General features: G+C 40.0%; 1 pseudogene; it reads right to left on the bottom strand.

The window, feature by feature from the left end:
- Positions 1-6,760: 6,760 nt before the first annotated feature.
- On the bottom strand, positions 6,761-7,770 carry LOC102863015 (annotated as a pseudogene).
- Between the last annotated feature and the right edge of the window lie 3,255 nt (positions 7,771-11,025).

Genomic DNA, 11,025 nt, shown 5'->3' with positions numbered 1-11,025 from the left:
AGAAGGGTGCAACAATGAATGAATGGAATCCCAAAATCTCTGTAGATGTTCATTGAAATGAAAAATAAACAACCTAAATTTAAAAAAAAAGTGTATTCAGATTTTGTAAATAAGCTAGAATAATAATAATAATAATAAATTTAGAGACAATGTAATAGCAACAAAAAAATATGCTTCAAGGCTTCTTTCTTTACTCTATGCAAGATTACACCATTTGCATTTTTCAGGTTGGTTAAAAAACACAAAGCAATGATCCATATCCCAGGCACAAAATGGAGGGGTCTCAAAATTTCAGATAGGCATGAAATTGAAAACTTATGAAATGTTTAGGGCTAGAATTTTCCATTTAATATTTTTTAATCTCAAGGAATTCAAGCTGAATTCAGAAGACACTGAGGAAGGAATAACAGCATTGCTGATATCAGAGGGATCTTGGTTGAAAGCAGAAAATACCACAAAAATATTTACTTATGTTTACTGACCATCATTTTGTGTCAGTCAATTTTGTGGATCATAATAATTTATGGGTACCATTGCAAAGAATAGGAATTCCACAATGCTTAATTATGCTCATGTGGAAGCTGTACATAAACCAAGTAGCAGCCATGTGACTAGAACAAAGGATACTGGTTCAAAATCAGGAAATATATGCATCAGGTTTGATATCTTTTGACCATACCTGTTCAATCTGTATGCTGAATAGTAATTCAAGAAGAAAAAGAAGGTGGCATCAAGACTAGTGTTTACTTTTATTGACATATTTCTTGTGTTTCTTTCCCTTCACCCAGCTTAGTGACTATTATCCCTTTACTAATTTTTAATTCTACTTTCCCTCCTAAAGGGAAACTATCCTTGGTAACCGTCCAAGAATGACTCTGTATATAAACGTTTCTTGGACTTTTTATAATCATTATTGCTGTTGTTGATTGCCTACGAGTCAAGCACAACTCACAGCATCCCTATGAACAAAAGGCCTGAAGTCCCTCTACAACTTTTATAATCATAGGCCCATATAATGTTTGTGTCCTTCTGCGGAAGGATAAATTATTTCACACAGCATATGGTCCTCTAGATTTAACCAGGTATGTGATATTTTGTTAATTCTTCATTATACTTGAGTGTTGTAAAATATTCCATTATGTGAATGTACCATGACTTCTTTATCCACTCCTCTGTTGATGAAGATAGAAGCCTTCTGTTTGCTACTCTAAATAATACTGCAATAAGTATCTATTCTTGTTGCAGCTTTCATTTCTTTAGGATATATACCTAGTAGTGAGCCTACTGAATCAAGTGATTTTATTTCCAACTTTTTAGATGTGTCAAACTGCTTTTTACAATAGCTGCATCCTTTTACATTCCCACCAGTAGTGTACAGCATTGTACAGGAGTTTCAAACTTTGCACATTCTCAACAGCATTTGTGGTTTTCTGTCTTCATGGATTTTTCTGTTGTTGCTAGAATAAGATTATAGACTTGAGTCTCTGTAAATTAACAAGGGAACTCTGGTGGAATAGTCCACAGAAAACTGCACTGCTAACCAAAGGTCACACTTCTTTGGAAGTTAGAATTCACCAGCTACTCCATGGGAGAAAGACAGGAAATCTCTTCACATGCAAAATAGCCCTGTAAACCTACTGGAAGGTAAACTTTGAGTCAGTTATGACTGAACAATAATTAAAGAGAGAGTATCTAATGATCTTGAGCATTTCTTCCATGTGCTTACTGGTCGTGTGAATATCTTCCTTTGTGAAATATCTTTTCATGTCCTCTGAATATTTTGTAATTGGCTGGTTTGTCTTGTTCAGATTTTGGGGGTTTCAACACATATTATAGATGAGTCCTTTTGTCAGATATGTTATTGATAAATATTTCCCCGTCTGTAGCGTTTGTTGTTTTTGTTATTGTAGTTGATTGTCATTGAGTTGAGCATGACTCGTAGTGACCCTTTAAACAAAAGAGCTGAAGCCTTTCTATAACTATTGACATTTATCAAAGTTCATAGAGTTTCCAGAGGCATGTTGTTTAGGAAGTGGATGCCAGTCCTGCATCCAAACTTGTTTTAAACTTTTTTGTTTTTTTCTTTTGTTTTTATTCTTTGTCTTTTTTTTTTAAAAAGTATTTTATATTGGTTTTCATACAAAATTCATATACATTGTGTTTCATGCTTTCCTTCAACGACATTTTATTTCATACAATTATTTCCATATATTGTGTTTTATGAAATTGAACACTGTTGAATTATGCCCATCATTACATTACCTTTTTCAGGTCCCTGCCATATCTTTCCCATTTCCTTTCCTCCTCCCTCCACTCACCAAACTGCAATTCTGTGATTATCCCCCGCCTACCCTCACCCCTCTATTCCCACTCCTTCTCTCTTGGACTTTCATGCATGTTTTAATAGTTATCCTTCTATTTTTACAATAATGGTCTTATGCAGTATTTACTCTTATAAAACTGAGTTAGTTCACGCAGCATCATGCTCTCGAGTCTCTCCCAAATTAGGAAGTATTTTTTTTGAAATCGTTGCTCCTCGGTGCTGCATAGTATTCCATCATGTGAATGTCCCTCCCACAATGTCTCAATCCATTGTTTGCGGTTGGACTATCTGGGCTGTTTCCATGTTCTTGCATTGGTGAATAATGCTGCTATGAACATCAGTGTACAAATCTACACTTGTGTCTCAATTATATATTTTTATGTTTTTTAAAAATTTTATTTTGTTGAGAATATGTTGTTGTTGTTTGTTGTTATGTGCCATCGAGTCGCTTGCGACTTATAGCGACCCTATGTACAACAGCCCTAAACTCCGCTCTGTCCTGTGGCAATCACACTGTCTCTAACACTCCCATCCCAATTATCCCAGTCACTGAATCAATCCACCTGGTAGAGGGCCTTCCTCTCCTGCGCTGTCCCTCCACCCTCCAAAGCATGATGTCCCTCTCCAGGGACAGGTCCCTCCTCACAACATGTCCAAAGTATGCTAGACGGAGCCTCAGAATCATTGCTTTCAAGGAGCCACCGGTTTAACCCTGTCCAGGACAAATCTGTTTGTTTTCCTAGCAGTCCATGGTATTCTCAATACTCTTCTCCAGCACCACAGCTCAAAGGCATCAATTCTCCTTCTATCCTCCTTGGTCATTGTCCAACTCTCTGATGCATAACAGGTGATTGGGAAGACCATGGCCTGTATCAGATGCACCTTAGTCTCCAGAGAGACACCATTGCTCTTCAGTACTTTGGAGAGGTCCCTAACAGCAGACTTTCCCATGGCAATGTGCCTTTTAATTTCCTGGCTGCTGGTGCCAAGACTGTTGACTACGGAGCCAAGCAAACTAAAGCTGTGTATAATCTCAGTCTCTTCACCATCTATCCTGATGCTGCCAAGTGGTGAGAATCTTTGTCTTCTTGACATTGAGCCTCAATCCATATTGTAGGCTGCAGTCCTTGACACTCTGCAGCAGGCACTTCAGGTCCTCTTCAGTTTCAGCAAGCAGGGTTGTGTCATCCGCATAACGCAGGTTGTTATGTAAGCAAAACCATACAAGTTTCTACATGCACAAAGCCAGTGACGCTGATTACAGTGAGTTGTACAATTGTTCTCATCATCCTTTTCTGAGTTCTTCCTCCATTAACATAAAGTGTCTCCCAAGTTCAAATATTCTGAGTGGCTGTTGTTCGTTTAATCCCATACAGATGGATTGTCAAAGAGCACAACACTCAAGATATTATTCTTTGCTAATTTAACAACTGTTTGGTTTTAGTGTTAAGTTAAAGATTATCTCAGGGTAAGTCAGTTCATCTAGCCTTGATGGAGTCAGAAAGTTTGGCGTCCAGGAGAATTTGGGTATCTTGATAAAGACAAATTTTGCCCACTCATAATTTGTGCTTGTTGGTGTCGTGAGAAAGTAATATCTCCCTTTAAAACTCAAAGTCACTGCTTTCAAGTTGGAGCCAAACCATAGCTGTCCCTCCACTGGGTTTCTAAGGTTGTTAATCGTCCTGGAGGAGACTGCTCATCTTTATCCCTCAGAGCTGCTGGTGGATAGAACCACCACAGGTGTGGCTTTTGAGTCAGCAAGGCTACTCTCTATAGACTATGTCACCAGGGTTCTCCCAGGAGAACCATGACAGGGGGGACAGTGATCATGACAATGGTCAATTTCGTATATTAATAGTGCCAGACTTGAATTATGGCACTGTAGCAGGTGTAAAATTATCAGTGCAACTATTGGTGACAGATCTCATTTGTTGAGTGGCTTCATCCGGCTGAAAGGGAAGTGCTTAATTAGCTCTAATAGTAGATGAGCTCAAAAAGGATGACAGAACCATTTCCTCTGAACTTCTGATGAGGATAACAAAAGGGGACATGGCTCCACTTTCACCCTCCCTAGCTGCATGATCTTGCACGGAATGACTGGCACAATCCATCTGTTTTTCACCAATGAACTCTCAATTTATGCACAATTATCTACTTCTCTCATCTCCCATCAAGAGACTAGTCCAGAATTACCTACTCCCATGTCTTTAACTTAGTGTGGAAACCAGCAAGGCATCTTCTTTTTCAGAGTTCCAGGAGCTAGGTAAAGAAATAAAATAGGAATTACCTTTCCGGACTTTTCCCATACAGCTACATTTATCTTTAGGCCATATTCAGATCTCCTTTGAGAAATGGTCCACTGTGTTAATTTATGTGAATAATTTTATCAGTATTACCTACTGAAAATGTATGGGGACAGAATACATCCCTGACGGACCCCCTTCTTGATTTTGAACCATGTAGTGTCTCCTTGCTCTGTTCTCATGACTGCCTCTTGGTCCAAGTATAAGTTTCGCATTAGCACAATCAAATGTTCTGGGATTCCCATTCTTCTAAGAATCAGTCACAGCTTGTTGTGATCCACACAGTCAAAAGCCTTTGCATAGTCAATGAAGCACAGATAGACATTCTTCTGGTATTCTTTGCTTTCTGCCAAGATCCATCTAACATTAGCGATAATATCCCTAGCACCACTACCTCTTCTAAATCTGGCAGTTCTCTGTTGCCATATTTTTCTAAACGCTTTTGGATAAGTTTCAGCAGAATCTTGCTTGCACGTGATACTAATGATATTGTGAGATAATTTCCACACTTTGTTGGGTAACCTTTCTTTGGAATGGGAACAAATATCGATCTTTTCCAGTCAGTTGGCCAGCTGGCTGTTCTCCAGATTTCTTGGCACAACTTAGTGAGCACATCCAGGGCAGGGTCTGTTTGTTGAAATATGTCAATTGGTATGCTGTCAACTCCTGGAACCTTGTTTTTTGCCAATTCCTTCAGAACAATTTGAACTTCCTTCCTCATCACCATAGGCTCTTGCTCATATGTCATTTCATTAAATTCTTCTGTGTCAGTCAATTCCTTCTGATACAGTGACTCTGTGTATTCCTTCCATCTTCTCTTGATACTTCCTGGATCATTTAACATTCTACCCAAAGTACCCTTAAGTATTGCCACCCGTGGCTTGAATTTGCTTTTCAGCTCCTTCAGCTTAAGAAATGCTGAGAGAGTTCGGACCTTTTGATTTTCTGACTCCAGCTCTCTGCACATTTCATTATAGTATCTTGCTTTGTATGCAGAACAGATCATCTGAGATGCTGGGCTGTATGAAGAGGAATGTGGCATCAGGACTGGTGGAAGAGTCATCAACAACCTGTATTATGCAGATGACACAACCCTGCTTGTGGAAACTCAGGAGGACCTGAAGCGCTTGTGCAGGAGGTCAAGGACTACAGCCTCCTATATGGATTGAAGCGCAACATCAAGAAAACAAAGATTCTCACCACTGGGCCAATTGGCAGCATCAGTATGAATGGTGAAGAGATTGAGATAGTTAACACTTTCCGTTTGCTTGTCTCCACAATCAACACTTTTGGTAACAGCAGCCAGGAAATCAAGAAACGAATTGCATTGGGAATGTCAGCTGTGAGGGACCTCTCAAGAGTACTGAAGAGCAATGACATCAGGCTGGAAACTAAGGTGCACCTGGTCCGGGTATAGACTTTTCAATTACATGCTATGCATCAGAGAGTTGGACAGTGAATAGGGATGATAGAAAGAGAATTGATGCTTTTGAGCTTGTGGTGATGCAGAAGAGTGTTGAATATACCATGGACTGCTAGGAGAACAAACAGGTTTGTCCTGGAGAGGGTGAAGCCGGAATGCTCCTTGGAGTCAAGGATTCTGAAGCTTCATCTGACATACGTTGGGCATGTTGCAAGGAGGGACTGGTCCTTGGAGAGGGATGTCGTGTTTGGCAGAGTGGAGGGGCGGCGAAGGAGAGGAAGACCTTCGATGAGATGGATCGATTCTGTGACTGGAGTGGTGGGAATAAGTGCATTTGAGATGACTAGGTTGGCACAGGATTGAACAGCGTTTAGAACTCTTGTTTAGAACTCTTGTCACTATGAGTCACAAGCCACTTGACAGCACATAACAACATTACCTACTGGGAGCAAATTCTAGATTACAGACAGCATGTTGGCAGTACTTTGTCCACAACAGCTGGAAGGTGCAGCTTGTTATGTATGTACTCTCTTCCTCTTTCCTTTTTGAAAGGAAAGCTCAACAATCAACACCTCCAAAAAAAATCATAATTTTATTTCTGTTTGAGAAAAATTTTGAGTGATGAGAATGAGCCAAATACAAAAGAAATGGCTGGCTCTGATTGTTCCAGTGAGATAGGTTTTGGACGACTTAGACCTCTGTACTTCTTCACTAGCACTGTCCTTGTAATGAAGCAAGTGAAGACAAAGATGGCAAGAGTGGTGATTTCAAAACATGCATGCGCAAGTTAGTTCCCACGCGCCATAAAATATTCTTTTTGGTCAGAGGTGGGAATGAGATGTGGGCTATCTTTCTTGCACTGCTCCTTTGATTCCACTTTGCAGAACATTGAGGCTTGAAGGCAAGGCACCTGGCTACTGTAGAGGGCAGGCATGTCAGAGTCTGGGGGCTTCTTGAGGCCATCTCCTTTGCTGCCTGCTGGATTAAACAGTACTTGTATCTTTTGGTATTGGGCTTCTGGAAGTTCACCACAGACACAGGTATCCTTATAGTGTCCACCCATTTACCATCACCTCACACCAGTACTCACCCCTCTGGGTGACTTTTCTTTTAACTTTATTGCATGAGGAGCTACCACAACACCAAGGTTCTTAAAGTGACGAGCAACTATTTCAGGGTTTAGCTCCCATTTGACATTGATTTTCATCCCCACTTCCAGGTGACAGCTTCTTAAGAATTGTCTCACCTACCTTGGTCTGGATCCTCTCTAACTTTCTTTTTGTCTTAGCAAATTTTCCTCCAACAGCTTCTTGTTTTCAGGGAATGCATATACTGCCAGTCTTTGAGGAAGGAGTATATTCCAGCCCACTGATTTCTTTACTGAGACCAAGTCACCCTGACTCCAAGTTCTTCCATGGACTGTGTGAGGATAAGCTCCAGGTTCTCTTTGGGCTGGTGTTTTGTGTTCCCCACCAGCTTGTAGACTCATTGTGTCCAGGGCAGGGGTCGCTTCTTGCCCTCCCTGGGGAGTGGCACCTCCCACCAACACTTGAGGATGACCGATGACTGTGCCCAGACTATGTGAGGCTGCAGTCACACTCCAGGCCAGAGATGTCTATTCCACTGGGTGAGCGGAGGAGATCCTGGACTCCTTAGAGCATCTGTTCAGCACCTACCAGAAGCAGAGTTCTTCCTGGTGACCCAATCACAAGTGCAGCCATGCTTCTCTCAGTTCTAATTTCTTTGCAGTACATTCTTAACAGTTTCTATGTTCAGTTTTCTGAGGAAACACTAAACTGAGTGTTTGTACCATTTTACAAACCCACTAACAGTGTATGAGAGTTCTAATCTCTCCATGTCCTCGAAGAAGTCTTTTTTTTTCTTTTTTTTTTTAAATTTAGGTTGTTTATTTTTCATTTCAATGAACATCTACAGAGATTTTGGGATTCCATTCATTCATTGTTGCACCCTTCTCCCCGCACAAACCCCTCCTCCCTCCCCCCCATTTGCTCCTCTCCTTGAAAAGCAAAAGAAAAACTCCCTCATTGGTACACAATCCCCCCCCGCACCTCCCCAAACCCCACCCCCTAGCCCCAAATATAATCCACTCTACAACCCTCATTGCATACTCCTACGATAAAAATAATGCCCTAAAATATAATACTTTTAGAAGAAGTCTTTTGATGCACATCAGGATTTAATTTTAAATGGTACCAATCATTAGCTTTATTCTCTGCTATGGATAGGATCTCACTCAAAAGGCATACAACAACAACAAATATCAGTGGTCCATCAACTCTCAACTCAGCTCAACAGAATTCTTTGCTATTATGCTGGAATTGACTCATAGCTGAGATTGTGAATCGTGCAGGAAGAGATCACACATATTTTTCCCAAGAAGCTGCTTGTGGATTTGAAGTACCAGGGAAGTGCCCTCTTCGGCAGATGGATTTACTTCTGATTTCTTAATTAGAAATTATTGGGCAACATGGGACGACAACGTGAAATATTATAATGAAATGTGCAAAATGTAGGAGTCAGAAAATCAACAGGGCCGAACACGGTTGGCATTTCTTAAGCCGAAGAAACTGAAGAATAAACTCAAGCCATAAGTTGTAATACTAAAGTATGCCTTCAGCCAGGATGCACTAAAAGAAGATAACAGGACAGAGCAGAGTTTAGGGCTGTTGTACATAGGGTCGCTATGAGTCGCAAGCAACTTGATGGCACATAACAACAAAAGCAACATGAAACCTGTACTTGGACCAGGAGGCAGTCTTCAAAACATAGCAAGGAAACACTGCATGGTTCAAAATTGGGAAGGATGTATGCCAGGGATGTGTCCTATCTCCATACCTGTTCAATCTATATGTGGACCAGATCATCTGGGAGACTGGGCTCTATAAGGAGGAATGTGGCATCGGGATTGGAGGAAGACTCATCAACAACCTGCATTATGCAGATGTCTCAACCTTGCTTGTTGACACTGAGGAGGACCTGAAGCACTTGCTGCACAAGGTCAAGGACTGCAGCCTTAAGTAAAGATTGAAGCTCAATATCGAGAAAACAAAGATTCTCACCACTGTGCCAATTGGAAGCATCATGATAGATGATGAAGAGATTGAGATTGTTAACAACTTTAGTTCGCTTGGCTCCACAATGAACACCCTTGGTACCAGCAGCCAGGAAATCAAATTGTATTGAGAAAGTTTGCTATCAAAGACCTCTCCAAAGTACTGAAGAGCAAAGATGTCAGTCTGGTGACTAAGATGCACCTGATCAAGGCCATGGCCTTTGCAATTACTCGCTATGCATCAGAGAGCTGGACAATGACTAAGGATGATAACGAGAAGAGTTGATTCCTTTGAATTTTGAATTTTGGTGCTGGAGAAGAATATTGAATATACCATGGACTGCTAGAAGAACAAACAGGTTCTTCCTTTGTTGTTGATTCCCTTCGAGTCGAACATGACTCATAGTGACCCTATGAACAAAAGGCCTGAAGCATTTCTATAACTTTCAAGATTTATAAAAGTTCATAGAGTTTCTGAAGGTATGTTGTTTAGGAAGTAGATGCAGGTTCTTCCTAGAGAGAGTGAAACCAGGCTGCTCCTTGGAGGCAAGGATTCTGAAGCTTCATCTCACATACTTTCAGCATGTTGTAAAGAAGGACTAGTCCTTGAAAAGGGACATCATGCTTGGGAGGGTGCGGAGAATAGCACAAGAGAGGAAGACCCTCAATGAATGGATTGACTCAGTGACTACTAGGGTAATGGGGGAAGGTGTCCGAGACAATAATGTTGGTTCAGGATAGAGCAGGGTTCAGAGCTGTTGCACACAGGGTCACTATGAGTTGCAAGCTACTTGATGTCACATAACAACAACAACAACATATATGTCACTCTTAACAGTTTCATGTTGTTTTGATTAACATGACTGTGTAACAAGAAATCAGGACATAAAGCTTATTACTTTGTGTTTTGGTTGGTCGGTTTTTTTCAGGAGTTCGTTGCTAAGCCAGACTTTCTTCTTTCTATATAAAGTTAATGATTCCTTCACCACCTCTCTGAAGAATTACAATGTGATCTGGATCAGGACTACATTATAGTTGTATATAACTCTTGACAGCGTTGACATCTCACAATGCTAAATCTTCCTTCTCATGAGCATAGTATGTTCTTCCAATAATATAGATTTCTTTTGTTTTCTTCTAATAGTGTTTTGCCATTTTCTTTGTATAGCTTTTATTGTACCCTTAGTTAACTCTACTCCATCGTTTAGGCAGATATTGCAAATGGTACTGTTTTACTTATTTCCTTTTTAGCATTTTGTTACTATTGATGAATCTGATTGAATTTTTAAGCAAAATTTAAAGTACTTTGTTTTATACCATTTGTATACTTTGAATTTCATTCATGTGCATTATATATTACATAAATCATTTATATATATTAATATGGAATGTCTTCAAATTGGTACTCGACCACAGGAATAAAAACTAAGAATTTAATACTATATCCTGAATGTCATAAAATTAGTACTTGATCAAATGAAAAGCAAACAGAAATAGTATATGGTTTGGACTTTCTCAGCTCTTCAAATTGCGGGCTATCACGTGGCTATCGTGCTACATTTTTAAATGGAAAAAAAACCAGTCAGCCTGTTAAATTTTAGACCTCATCAAAAATCTTTTTATAAATTTTTTCTTTCTGCTCCATGCTCTTGTACTTGTTAAAAAAGCTTCCATTAAACTACATTGACAAAATTATCATTGTAATTTTGTAATTATCATTGTGTATGCACTAAACACACTTTAGTTTGGTTTTTAGTTTAATAAAAAAGTTTGCTTTAAATTCTGTTTTGCTCACTTATTGTTGTTGCTATGTGCCGTCGAGTCGCTTGTGACTCATAGCGACCCTATGTACAACAGCCCTAAACCCTACTCTATCCTGTGCCAATCTCACTGCCTCTGACAC

Source organism: Elephantulus edwardii, unplaced genomic scaffold, assembly GCF_000299155.1.
Source record: "Elephantulus edwardii isolate Elephantulus edwardi_28Jun2011 unplaced genomic scaffold, EleEdw1.0 scaffold00172, whole genome shotgun sequence".
NCBI classification, from domain to species: Eukaryota; Metazoa; Chordata; class Mammalia; order Macroscelidea; family Macroscelididae; genus Elephantulus; species Elephantulus edwardii.
Note: the sequence above shows the minus strand (reverse complement) of the source record. Positions and strands in the feature narration are given on the sequence as shown.